Genomic DNA, 13,477 nt, shown 5'->3' with positions numbered 1-13,477 from the left:
CAGATTTGTCTCTTTAGGTGTTTATAATTTGCATAGTATTATTTTCCAAAAGATAGGGTCACCTGTCCTCTGCCCTTACAGAGGAGCAGCATGCTGCCTGTATGTGAGACACCCTGCTTTGTGCCTGCGTGGTGGGGGTGGGGGGAGGCTCCACTTGGCTCTCTCAGCCCTCTGAACAGCTCTGTGGGGCAGGCACTCTAACTTATTGTGACAGCTGCCACCTGGGAATCAAGCTCCGTGGTGCCTCACAGATCCCAAGGAACGGAAGCAAGAGGAGAGGCCAGTAAAAAAGACAGTGAGTACCCCCAAACTAAGTGAGCAGGCATCAACACACGGGGAGCCGCTCCCAATGGAAGGAGTGGGGTTCAAACTACAAACTGGCATAAACAAAATTAGAGCCACAGGAAGGAAGCTATAAATGGCCTTTGGATCATGAAAACTTAAAAAAGTAAGTGAAAAAAAAAACCTAAGTGGTCTGGCAGACAGAAAAAGAGAAGTATAGAAGGGTCTAAAAATAGTTTCCACCATATTTCTGCTTTAATAATAGCAAACTAACATGTATTCTCTTGCAAACATCACCCAGACAACCAGAAATGTGAAGGTGTTTGGAAAAGTACATCTATGGTTGCCATCTCTTGAGCAAAAACGGTCATTAATATAAAAACATATTAATTAGAAGAGTATATAAGAAAAATAGCAGTCATAAAAGGAAATGTCACCAATAAGTAATGGGATAGTAACAATGTCTCTATCTAGAGGCATGGCACATCGCTGCCTCAACTTTGGACCAACAATCTGTTGGGGGAAAAAATGTTCTTTAAAATATTGATGACCAAGAAGATGGCTCAACTGGTAAAGGCAGTAGCTTCCGTGCTTGGCCGCCTGAGTTCAATCCCTAGGAGGAACTCATAGTTTGTCATCTTCCCCCAGCACCCCCAAACCCCTCCCAACCTCTGTACTTTGTGATGTCCTGTTTACAAAATGTTTTAAAGAGGCCATGAATTTGAAAGCTAGGCTTTGGGCAGTGGGAAGAAAAGGAGGAAGTGATGTAATTATGTTATAATCTCAAAAAAAAATTTTTTTTAACTTAAAAATGTTTCAAATGAGAGAAAAACATTTGGCTGGCAAGATGTCTCCTCGGATCAAAGTAGTTGCATTCTAAGCTTGTTGGACTGAGTTCAAGTCCTGAAAATGACATGAAAATGGAAGGAGAGAGCCAATCCCACAAAGACCTCCTCTGACTTCCTCAGGCACGCCATGCCACACAGGCGCGCTTTCCCACATACATGTACACACATGCATCAATGATAAATAAAATACTTCTTTAAAAATTTACTTTACATCTTGGTCACAGCCCCATCTATCCTCTCCTTCCAGTCCCACCCTCCCTCTCCCCCTCCCCTACTCCTCAGAAAAGGGGAGCTCCCTTCCCACCCATCCCAGCTCATCAAGTCACGTCAAAACTGTGCATTTCCTCTTCCCGTGTGGCCTGGCAAGGCAGTCCAAGTGGAGGCAGGGAGTGATCAACAGAGTCCATGTCAGAGACAGCCCCTCTCCTCTTTGAGAGGACCCACATGACACCTGAGCTGCCCGTTGGCTACATCTGTGGAGGGGCCATAGGTCCAGTCCATGCATGGTCCTTGGTGGGTGTTTCAGTGTCAGCAGGCCCCTCTGGGCTGTGACTAGTTGGCTCTGTTGGTTTTCTTATAGAGCTCCTGTCACCTCGAGCTCCTTATATCCATCCCTCAACTTTTCCATAAGACTCCCTATGTCTCACCCAATGTTTGGTTGTGAGTCTCAGCATCTGTTTTGAACTGCTGCTGCTGCTGCTGAGTGGTCTCTCAGAGGACAACTCTGCTAGGCTCCTTTCTGCAAGCATAGCAGAGTACCGTTAATACTGTCAAGGGTTGGCTCTCTCCCATGGGGTGGGTTTCAGGTTGGGCAAGGTATTGCTTGGACATTCCCTCAATCTCTGCTCTATCTTTATGCCAGCAAATCTTGTAGACAAGGTAAATTTGGGGTCGAAGTTTTTGTGGTTGGGCTGGTGTTCCCCCCCCCACACACACTTTAGGAATTTTGTCCAGTTAGAGAGTATGCTCCTCAGACACTATGGCCCCTGCTACGAGGAGTCTCCGCCAGAGTCCCCTTCATATTTTCCCAGGAGCCTACTCTGACTTAGGTCTCTAGTTTGTCACAGAGATGCCCCTGCCCACAGTTTCTCTGTCAATAGAACAAAATGACAGTCCGCAGATTGGGAAAATATCTTCACCAGTCTTACATCCTATAAAGGGCTGATATCCAAAATATATAAAGAACTCAGGAAAGTAAACACCAACTTACTAAATAATCCAATTTAAAAATGGGACACAGAGCTAAACAGAGAATTCTCAACAGAGGACTCTCGAATGGCCGAGAAGCACTTAAAGAAATGCTTAACGTCCTTAGTCATCGTGAAATCAAAACAACTCTGAGATTCCATCTTACACCCATCAGAATGGCTAAGATAAAAACTCAAGTGACAGCACATGCTGGCGAGGATGTGGAGAAAGGGGAACACTCCTCCAATGCTGGTGGGAGTGCAAATTTGTACAACCACCTTGGAAATCAATCTCGCACTTTCTTAGATAATTGGGAATTGTTCTACCTCAAGACCCAGCTATACCACTCCTGGGAATATACCCAAAAGATGCTCCACCATACAACAAAGACACTTGCTCAACTATATTCACAGCAGCCTTATTCATAATAGCCAGAATCCGGAAACAACCTACATGTCCCTCATCCGAAGAATGGTTAAAGAAACGGTGGTACATTTACACGACGGAATACTACTCAGCCATTAAAAACAAGGAAAGCATGTAATTTGCAGACAAATGGATGGAACTAGAAAAGATCATCCTGAGTGAGGTAACCCAGACCCAGATATAGACGCACATGGTATATACTCACTTATAAGTGGAATTTAGCCATATAGCACAGGATAAACATACCACAATGCACGGACCTAAAGAAGATAAGTAACAAGGAGGATCCAAGGGAGGATGCTTAAATCTCACTCAGAAGGAAAAACAGAAAAGGCAGTGCTAGTGGTGGAAGAAAGGGAACAAAGCAGAGATAGAGCACAGAGAGACGTGGGGATCAGACCTGGGGAGAGTGGGGGCCAGGAGAGCAGAAGCCGTGCAGAGAAAATAAGTAACATACTTTTAAATTTTTAACTTTTTTCTGTTCTACAAAGTTCATCTTTTCTTTTCATAAAGTAAAGTACAGTAGGTTGGCCAAATTTGAAAATGTACTTAGGAAACTCTCCTCCGCCCCACTCACCTAGGGTGGGTGACTTTGTTCCCTTTCACTCACAAACGGGTTCTGATGCGAATGCTGAGTCACGTGGATAACTTTATACTTTGCCAGGAAGCACTTCTTGGCCATTTACAGTGTGATAGCTATGAGCTGGGAAGCCAATTGAGCAAAAGCTGCCCCTGGAGATGCATTCTTGAAGGAGCATTTGGGATCCGCCCCTGCACCCTCCCTCTGCTTTCAGGCCACCGATACGTGAGCAGTTTTCCTGTGCCTCAGGATCCCAGCACAGCCTGTTGCATTCCCACAGGCTCAGCAATGAAAACGGACCGAAGCTTCCAGAACTGTGAGTCCAGATGAGCTTACCTTCTTTCTACGTGGATTACCGAGGTTATTTTATCACAGCAACGCAAAGCTAAATAATGCAACCTGACTGCCCAGCCCTGCCCCAGGAGCTGGTCTGAAAAATCACTCATGGTAATTATTGGCTTGGCTTCCTGCTCTGCATTAGCACAAGGTGTGGTCAAAGCCTGCTCCTGAGCTGCTGAGCCCATTACGAACTAGGCAGGACCTCAAGGATTGTTCTTTGGTCCTGCTGAGAAATACCATTTAGGTAACAATGAGAGCCAGTGCAATGCCCTAGGGTGGCATTACCGTGCCTGCACCCATAGGTGCCCAAAGGACGTGGCTAAGGGAACCCACAGAGTGGTCCTGCAGCCGGTAGGAGCTAGTGGGCCTTGGCATACAGACTCAGACAACCTCCAACATGCTGCCCAGCAAAAGGAACTAGGCCCCTCTCCTCTCATCCGGCTATCCCCTGCCCAGCCCAGCGTTGGTCAGAAGACAGACACTAGTACTGACACCATTGATGGAGACTGCCTCTCAGGACACAGAGCTAGGTGACATAGTGGAGCCAAGAGGAATTACCAGCCCGTGCACTGCCCTGACCCCCATAGAGGCAAAGTAAGCTGGCCTGGTCACTCTCTGGGAGATAAGGTGTTGAACGCAGAGTGCCAAGTACCATTTACATGGGACCAGGCCAGCTTCAAGGTGATCTGTGCCCTGTGCTCAGAAGACACTACCCCAGGCTTACTACTCTCCTTTCTTTTCTTTTCTTTCTTTCTTTCTCTTTATTCCTCCCTTTCTTTTTTCCTCCCTTTCTGTTTTCTTTCTTTTAAACAAAATATCACTACTTTTATTTCTTTCCAACCCTATAGATTATTTGACTGGTCTCCTGTTGTAAGGAAAGCCCTACTCTTCAGCTGGTGAAACTCAACTCTCTGTATCTTTAATCAGAATAACCACAGTTCGGTAGATGTGTCAGGATAAAACGGAGCAGTGTCTCTCCTGTGTGTATTCTTTGTTTTTCCTTTTCTTCCTCTCATTCAGAGTCAAAAAGCAAAGCGGTGGAAAAACCAAAATTAGCTGCCACCACCACACCCCGCCCCTCCCGGAGAAAGAGAACTTAATTACAGCTGCCTCTCACTGAATGGGCGTGGCTCTTTCCCAGCGTAAGTGATCCGCGCATGCAACCAACCAGAATAACTCATGCCCTAGAGTGGATGCTCCTGCTACAGCCCGTTAGATGGGCTACTGCCACCAAATTAGTAAGGTGCATGGTAAAGCTACGCTGAACCTTACCTTGTGTCCTTGGTGTATCCAGGCCCAAGGCTGGGAGTGTTGGCACATGGTCAAAGGCTGGCTGAGGACCCAGCTGCACCTGTATCTAACATTTCTAGGCAGTATTCTCTGAAAGGCGAGAAACTTGAGGTATTCCTGCTTCTGTGCCCCTTTCCTAAAATGTCCCCAGCATCCTCAGCCTTTCCTCAGACTTCCTCATGGCATTTCCGAAAGCATTTGCGTATGCCCTAAGCAGGGAGTGTCGCCTGCCTCTCCGCTTCATCCCCCCCAAAGCCATCCAGCAAAGCAAAGTGCAGAAGACGCCCAACGAAGGTCAGATCAAACAACTCGGACAGCGCCCCAATCCTAGTCTAGAAATTAGGAATGGTACATTCTAGGATCTAGAGAGAAGATAAAATCTAGGGTCACTAACACAGAACATCAAACCAAGACACGCAAGTGCACCCCTAAGCCTGGTGGTAGAATGAATGGTGCCCCCCTAAACTGTGCCCCAGAACTGAGAGCATTAAGATTCTTGAATAAAGGGGTGTACTTTATTTATTTTATGCATTTTGCAGATGCAAGTAAGGATGGTGAAAAAAGAGCAGTGTGGATGCTGAAGGTGGGCCCTGCATCCCATGGTGAGTGTCCTTAGGATGGGTGGTCACAGAGGGGAGGGACACAGAGGAGAGCAGAACAGAGTTTGGAACCCAAAGTACCCACCACCTCCAGAAACTAAGACGCAAGCCACCAGGCATGGTGATACACACCTGGAGTCCCAGAGGCGCAGAGGCTAAGGAATATCTGAGTCCACAAGTTCAAGAGCAGCCTTAGCAACATAGGATTGCTCAACCCTAAATAAGTAAACAAGAATAAAGAGATGAGAGATAGGTGTTAAAGTTATTTTTATAAAACTGTTTCTCAGTTTTACTCTTAACCTGGCTTTCACATAATTAATACTCTATCATATTATTTTAACAAGCTTCATAGCACAAGAACTGAGCAGTTGCTACTTTATTCTTAACCATATATACTAATCTGGTTTCCTCCCTGTTTACATCCCAGAGATACTTGCACTTTGTAGTTTTCCCTGTTCCAGCTCCTTCTCCTAATGTCACCTGGTCCTCTCCCATGGCTGGATCCTTAGCTCCTCCTTCCCTGTCTGGCAGGAAGTCCGGCCCTATTCTCTTCCCTGCTCAGTAATTGGCTGTAAACTGTAAGCTGTTTTATTGGCATATCAGGGGACAGTTGGGGAGCAGAGTTTATGCAACATTGAGACAGGAGACTCTCAGAACAAGGCTTGCAACCAGATATGGGGGACACAAAAATCAGCATTTGATTCACACAATAACCTTATGCCTACAGAGAGAGGGGGAGAGAGAGATGAGAGAAAAAGGCAGAGACAGAGAGAGAGAGAGACAGATGTGTGTGTGTGTGTGTGTGTGTGTGTGTGTGTGAGAGAGAGAGAGAGAGAGAGAGAGAGAGAGAGAGAGAGAGAGAGAGAGAGTAGTCAAAAGAAAAAATTCTCTTTTAGCATCTAAAGAGAGTGGGGTCCCAGCAACACCTCCTCTGGACATAGAGCCCCACAGCTTTGCGAGAATCAGTGTCTACTGTGTCCAGGTGTCTACTCTGTGCCAGTTTGTTCCATCGACACAGGAAATAAGACCTCAGCCCCATCTCTCACGCATGACATCAGCTTTTCAGGCATCAGAGATATAAAGTCTGAGTCCTCTGAAGCAGCCCTTTCCATGTGCACAGGGCCCTCAGTCTGGTCCACAGAGCCTCCTCGGGCTACAGAACCCCTCAGCCATGCCTGGGTATTGAGGGAGTGGGGTACCCACCAGAACCACACTAGACCTCAGATCGCCTGAGTCTAGGGACAGTCTGCTACTGTAGAGCCAGGCAGAAGAACAAGAAATGTCCCCCATTACTCCCACTGTCCGCCAGACTTTCAGCCCCAGTTCTACCAATTGCCCCCTGGTCCCTTCATCTCTGGGTGCCCTGGTTCCCTCATCCTTTACATGAGATGGATCAAAGAGCTACAAAGCGACATATTCTCTGCTGTGCCATCCTCCCTCCTCCCTTCTCTACCCTACAAGCAGCACCTTAGTTACAGCCCCTTTAGCCTCTGGCTTCAGGCCAATTTGACCACTTGGGAGGCACCAGAACTTGGACACAGAGTGGCAAGGTGCTTCCTGGATTACCTCCTCCCTGCCAGGACAAGGCTGAAAGCAAAGCTCTGTAGCCAACCTGACTCCCAAAGCATCTCTGGAAACTGCTGTCACACACCCCCTGGGTAACACACCATCACACACACACACACACACACACACACACACACACACACACACACACACGTCACCATGCCTACAGCTGTGTAAGCAGCCCATTAACCTAAACTTGCTTCAGTTTATGCCACCTCTCATGTGTGCTGTCTGTCTCGCTGTGGGACCCTGGAAAATAAAGGACAGAATAAAGTGGATCAACACGTGGGACTCTCCAGTAAGCATTTACCGCAAGCAACTGGTCAACAAGTCTGAGGAAAGTGTCACAGTGCCATGTTTACTTCCCTCTCAAATTTAATACCACACAGGACAAGGATGGCCGTGTTTCAGTCACGTGCGTGAGGAGAAAGCCCCTCACTCCTCTGCATCCTTTTCTCTCTCCTCCCCATCCCCACACGATCCTTCTGCCTTTGCTGTTGTCACAGGGCACAGATGCTCAGTGGCTTTCCAGGTCCTAGCATTAGCTTCAAACTCTGCCCCACCCCACAGCAGAGCCCAGCCTGCCTTCAAGGCTTCAAGCCTCACACCCTCGGGGATACCTGCCAGCCGGTTGTAAAGAAGCCCTTGGCCCTGCGGGTGAACGTGTGAAATGGAAGCATTGTGGAAAACAGTATGGTAGCTGTAAGAGATTAAATACAGAATGGCACGTGACCCAGCAATTTCAGTTCTGAGTGCACGGCCAAGAGAACTGAACGGAGAAACTTGAACATACAGCTACATGCCTGCGCTCACAGTGGTGATACTCACAACGGCAGCCCGGGCCAAATCGCTAGCCGCGTGCAATGGAATCTATTCAGCCTTGAGAAGGAAAGACAAAGGTGACTAATAGGCACAGTGCCACTTGTATGGCATCCTTGTGGTGCTCAGACCCCCCAGGAGGAAGGTGGTTGTCAGCCACTGAGGGAACAGAAATATGGGGAGCAACTGTTAGGAAGCCGGGAGCTTCAGTTCAGAAACAGTGAAAGGCTCTGGGGGGAGGGGTGGGCATAGTAACACAAATGTGCTCAGTGACAGAGAACTGTCCACCTAAAAGGGTTAAAATGACAAATTTTATACCATTTATATTTAGTCTCAATATTAATGTGTTTAATGTATTAATGTATTTAACATTAATGTATTTAAGAAATGGTTAAGTGGGGTGCAACGACTCATGCCTGTTTGCTACTTCTGCAAACCTTAAGTTAAAGGTCACTGTCCCCACCAGATGAGCTCAGCACTTGTGTTGCCCCTTGGACTCCAAGCTCTTGTTGATGGAAGGTCCTGTGGTTTGCGGAGGGAAGGTATTTCCTAAAGTGCAGGTCCACAGTTGGCAAGACTGTTTCAGGAGGGTCTTTAAAAGCTCGGAGGTGAGACCTAGCTAGAGAAAGCGAATCAATGGGGTGGGCCAATGGGAGCATCTTGCCCACATCTCTTCTTAGTCCCCTCTCTGTTTCCTGGCTGTCAGGAGGCGAGCAGTCTCTGTCACACACTCCCAAGCTGTTCCCAAAGCACGGGGCTAAGCAGACCCTTCAGAAGCTAAGCAAAGTACGCATTTCCTCTTTTAGAGTTACCCGAGTTATGTACTTGGTGGCAGGCACAAAGTGAGGAACACAGGACCTAGAGCCAGGTGGGCCTGCACCCTGAGAACCGGTGCTCTTAACCGCTGAGCCGTCAGTCCAGTCTGCACCCTCAGAACCCAGCACAGTGCAGGGCATGGCGAAACTGCTCTGAATCATCGTATGAAGACATGAGTTTAAAAAAAAAAAAAACCTAGCCAGAGAAGCCCACATCTTCATTTCCTCCTTTCTCCAGACAGGAGATGCTTTCAATTTCTCAAAGTTACAGAGCCGTATTTTAGGAAGTAGAGAGGAGGGAGCCATAGCAAGCTCCCTTTTGTAAGTGCCTAAGTTGTGAGTTTCAACCCAAGTTCTACTGTTTACCAGCCATGAGCCCTTGGGCAAGTTGTTGAATTCTCCAAAGCCTGTTCCTTTCACCAGGAAAGTGGGAGCACCCACGCATCTTCTCTCATGTGGAAAAAGGTCTAAAGAGTATCTGTTATGCCATCCAAAATTTAAGCGTCTATCTCCCGGTGACATCGGGTTTTCTACAAGAGAAGTAACCTGTTCCTCAGCTTCTGGCTCAGTGGTTAAAAGGAACGTAAGATATGATAATGAGCCGAGGCAAACCACTATGATCAATGCTGAGGTAGAGCATCGCCCGGGTATAAAAACCCAAGCCATTAAGGATTAGTGTGCCTCCAGCTATCCGATGGTAAGACGAAGCCTAGAACTGCCACCAACTCCAAGAGGACAAAACAAACGAGCAAGAAATTAGATCCTGCAAATGATGCTTGAGTCACAACTCCGGTTCCAAGAGATCCTGCACGCACATGTTGCACAGATGCACATGTGGACAAAACACCCGTACAAATAAAATAGGGAAATAGTCTGTGTGTGGGAATTCCTGACACAACAGATGAGTTGTACTTGAAATATGGCTTTCGGGGGCTGGAGAGATGGCTCGGAGGTTAAAAACACCTGTTGCTCTCTCAGCGGATCCAGGTTTGAATCCCACTACCACCCAGACATCAGTAACTCCAGCTCCAGAGAATCCAATGCCTTCTTTGACCTCTTCAGGTACCGTGTAGTATACATACATACATGCAGACAAAACACTCATAGACATGAGATAAAGTAAATTACTCTAACAAAAAAATTAATAACAGTTTCTGGGGAGGGGAGAAGTTACTGCAAAGATCACATGAGGCACTCCATGTAAAGCACACAGACACACAGGAAGTATGTTGCCTGTGGTGGTTGTTTATCGTTGCAGTGGAAAGTCTCTGCCTTCTTTCAGGGATCACTTTAACTGCCTCTGCTTCTGCCTTCACTATCCTCCAAGGACCATCTCTAGGATAGGAAGAATGAGGACAAAAGCTGTCACCACCTCCTAATCCCGTACCCTGACAGACATCACTAATTGACCACAGCTCCCTCTCCTGCTGAGCCTGGCCCCAGCTTTCTAGGCAGCCACTACCAATCAATCAGAGATGACATGCAAAATGAAACCCACTTGTCTGGCTCCAGCCTAGTGGCTGGCCAGGTTTTTCTCTGAAGAAGGAAGTCTGTACCACACATTCTTACTTGTGTTTTGTTTTGTTCATAGTCCTTTAAAAACAGGGAAAGTACCCTCAGCTCAAACCTCTTCACTAAGCCTTGAAGGCAGCCTGGAGGGCCACAGAGCACAAGGTGCCATCTTAGCTCACTTCAGGCTCCTGTGAGCAGCCACAGAGTACTCAGAAATGCTAGCTCCGAGACATTTGCTAAGGACACATCAAATTGTCTGAAAAGTGGCATTTAAGAATGAAATTTCAGAGCAGGAGGCTTCTTTCTCTCATCAGACCCACTGAACCCCACACCAGGAGGAAGCTATACTCTAAAGAAGGCCTAGAGGGTTAGGCGGGTCATGACCTTTGCTGTCCCTCGGACCTTGATTGATGTACTTCCACTCCGTGGCCAAGCTTACGAGAGAATTAAGGAAAGAGGAGGTGGGCATTTTCTCTGCTGCTAGTCTGCCTCTCACAACTGGGAGAACGCCTCTGAGCTTGCTGTGGTAGCTCACATCTATGAGGCCAGAGAGTAGTATATGGAAGCAGAGGATTGTGGGTCTTCAGCTGAGCCTCATCTACAGAGCAAGCTGCAGAGTTAAAGTGGCGTGCCTGCTCTTTGACTCCCAGTACTCTCTGATGTTTCTCGTATAATGAATTAAGCACAATGATTTGTTTGGTCCTCCTCTTTATTATTCTTCATATTTAATTCCGGTTTGAGGGAAAAGGACTGAATTTTGCTTGACTGCTGTAACTTATTCAACAAATGTCTGGCTAAACTCAAATTCTCTCTTCCCAGTCCTGTCCAGGAGGAAGACTGAGACAAGGTCCACTACTCAGGGTGAGAAGAGGGCTCTGCCTAGGGTACTATGGCAGAATGACATGGAGGCAGCCACCTGGGAGGGGAGTGTCCAGGCTGCTGATGGCGCTGGTTAGCGTCTGCATAGGGGGAAGTTACAAGAGCTGACACGTGCAGAGGCTAGGCCTGAGGGGGGTGAGGGAGTGTGGGAGAAAGGCTGGTGAGATTAAGGCACCGTTGGTTGCGTGTGTTCTTGGAGTCTGGGTTTTATCTGGAAAGCTCCTGAGAAGCCTTTGAAGGAAATCAGGCAGAGAGACTAGCTTAGATTTTTGTCTTCAGAATGACTGCCCACCAGGACAGCCAAAGCTACACAGAGAAATCCTGTCTCAAAAAACAAAAACAAACAAACAAAAAAAACCCAGAATGACTGTCCACAGGGTCGAGAGTGAACCAGGACAAGGAGTTTGCGACTGGGAGCAACCAACCAGCTGGATGGCAACCTCCGCAACTCAGGCAAGAAAGGAAATCAATCAACAACCACAAAAAATGAGAAAGGGTCGCATTCACTTGGTGCCTACCTCCCACGCGGCCTGATGCTTAACTACCCGAGGGCCACAGCCAGTCTGCGCAGCATCCCTGAGATAGCTTTGGTACCCACTAACATCCTCTTCTCGCTTCTGGAACCACAGAAGAGGCCAAGGAGGTCAGCTTGTAGGAGCTGCTGTGATCTGAGCCAGCACTCAGATCTAACGCCTGGCTGCAGAACCTCCCTGGGAATGTCCACAGTGGTTTTGGCTTGGGTGTCTGGATACTGAGTTGTGGTTTCTTTACCCCACCCCACCCCACCCCGCATCTGTGCGTGCCCCCCTCCCTCTCTCACCTTTCTGGCCACCCCAGGGCCCTACTGCCTGCCCCTCCTTTGCAGACCCTGGCGTCATTGCCTTGGCCATGAAACTTAAGCATCTCCCAGTTGGAGGAAAAAACCCTCACAAGCCTTGCCAATTCAGCCCGGCATCCAACCGTGCTCCGGGTAACACAGTGCCCTGTGTCTGTTCTTTTCAATTGGTCAGAACCAGGAAAACTTTGAGTCTTGTTCCTTCTAAGAGAGCTGAACCTTGGCAGCTCGGCTTGTTTCACACTAGTCGCCTGCAGAATGGAACCTACACCTCCCCCGCAGGGGCGGTCAGGGCGGGGAGGCTGGCGTTTAGGAACACAAGCATCCCCACAGCCAGCCGCCTGCAGCCCCGGACAGACACACCGGCAGCCGGCAGCCGCAGGAAGAACCAAATGAAGTCTTTCCCACCCCCACCCCCACGCCCCTCTCAGCACGAAGTTATAGCAAGCATCTGTAGCGAGAAACTTGTGTACTGTTTCCTGCGGACAGGGAGACCTCCTGCCCCTCCCCGGCTGATACAACCCACTTTACACATCCTGCTTCTCCGAAGCTAAAAATAAATCGGTATGCACTGAAAACTCTCCACGTCTCCCAAGCACACACTTCCCCAGCCCCACGAGGTCCAGACACGAGAATCTTTTCGCTCCAAACCGCAGCGGATTTCTGCAGCAGGTTCCAGCAGCGCCTGGGGGCGGTCCCCGGCCCCCTTCCCCAGACACCCACCTTCCCCACAGGCCTCTGGCAGCTTTTCACTGCCGACCCTGCAGGCCCCAGGCCAGTTCCGACGCCCCAGGCCCCAGGCGGGCATGCTCGGGACGTCCCCCGGCCGCCAGGCTCGCTAACGCCCCCTTTCGAGCCAACGCGCCTCTCCGGGTCCCCTGCAAAGTTGCTTTCTCCCCTCCAGCCACCATCCTGGGGAGTAGGGGTTTAAAGCTTGGTGGCCCCTGAGAGGCGCCGCTGTGGGATTGCGGGGGGGGGGGGGGAGGGGGCAGGGAAACTGACAAGGTGGGTGGCACCTGGGAAGGAGCTGCAAAAACTCGATCCTGGGGTCCCCGCGATCTCCGCGGTCCTCTGCTCGCGCCTCTCCCCCTAGCCGCGGCTCCCGGCTCCAGCCCGGTGGCTTGCCCGCCCAGCTGCGGCTCCCGCTCCCGGCCGGCGGAGGGAAGGCGCAGCGACTCACCGCCTCGGCCGCTCCCAGCGTCTGTGTCGCCGCGGGCGAGGCGGCGGCGCCTTCCCTCCTCCCACCTCCCCTTGGACAGCTCGGCCGCAGCCGCGCCCCCCTCCCCAGCCTCGCTCGGCGACCGCTCCCCACCGCGACCGTGGCCTCTAGGCGGTATAGGGCTCGGCTGCGGCTGTCGGATGAGGGGCCAGGCAAGGCTGGGGTGCACAGGTGCAGGGGCAGCCCCGCCTTGTCCTGGTGCAGCCGCGGGCTTCAGCCCAGGTTCCCTCGGATCCCAGCCCCACCAACCCGGGCCTCCAGTCAAGCATTTCCCAATGAG

The 13,477-nt window shown here is 49.6% G+C and overlaps 1 protein-coding gene across 6 annotated transcripts in view; it reads right to left on the bottom strand.

Moving 5' to 3' along the window:
* The window catches only part of NCALD (neurocalcin delta), a 408,716-nt gene extending 395,541 nt beyond the window's left edge, over positions 1 to 13,175 (bottom strand). For 4 of the 6 annotated variants that reach the window (XM_084751628.1, XM_084751631.1, XM_084751632.1 and 1 more), the window contains exon 1: positions 12,995 to 13,147. The gene's annotated coding sequence lies outside the window, so the exon portion shown is untranslated. The other 2 variants (XM_084751629.1, XM_084751633.1) reach the window with 2 other exon arrangements.
* Positions 13,176 to 13,477: the final 302 nt, after the last annotated feature.

Source organism: Acomys minous (genome assembly GCF_964271855.1).
Source record: "Acomys minous genome assembly, chromosome: 12".
NCBI lineage: Eukaryota > Metazoa > Chordata > Mammalia > Rodentia > Muridae > Acomys > Acomys minous.
Note: the sequence above shows the minus strand (reverse complement) of the source record. Positions and strands in the feature narration are given on the sequence as shown.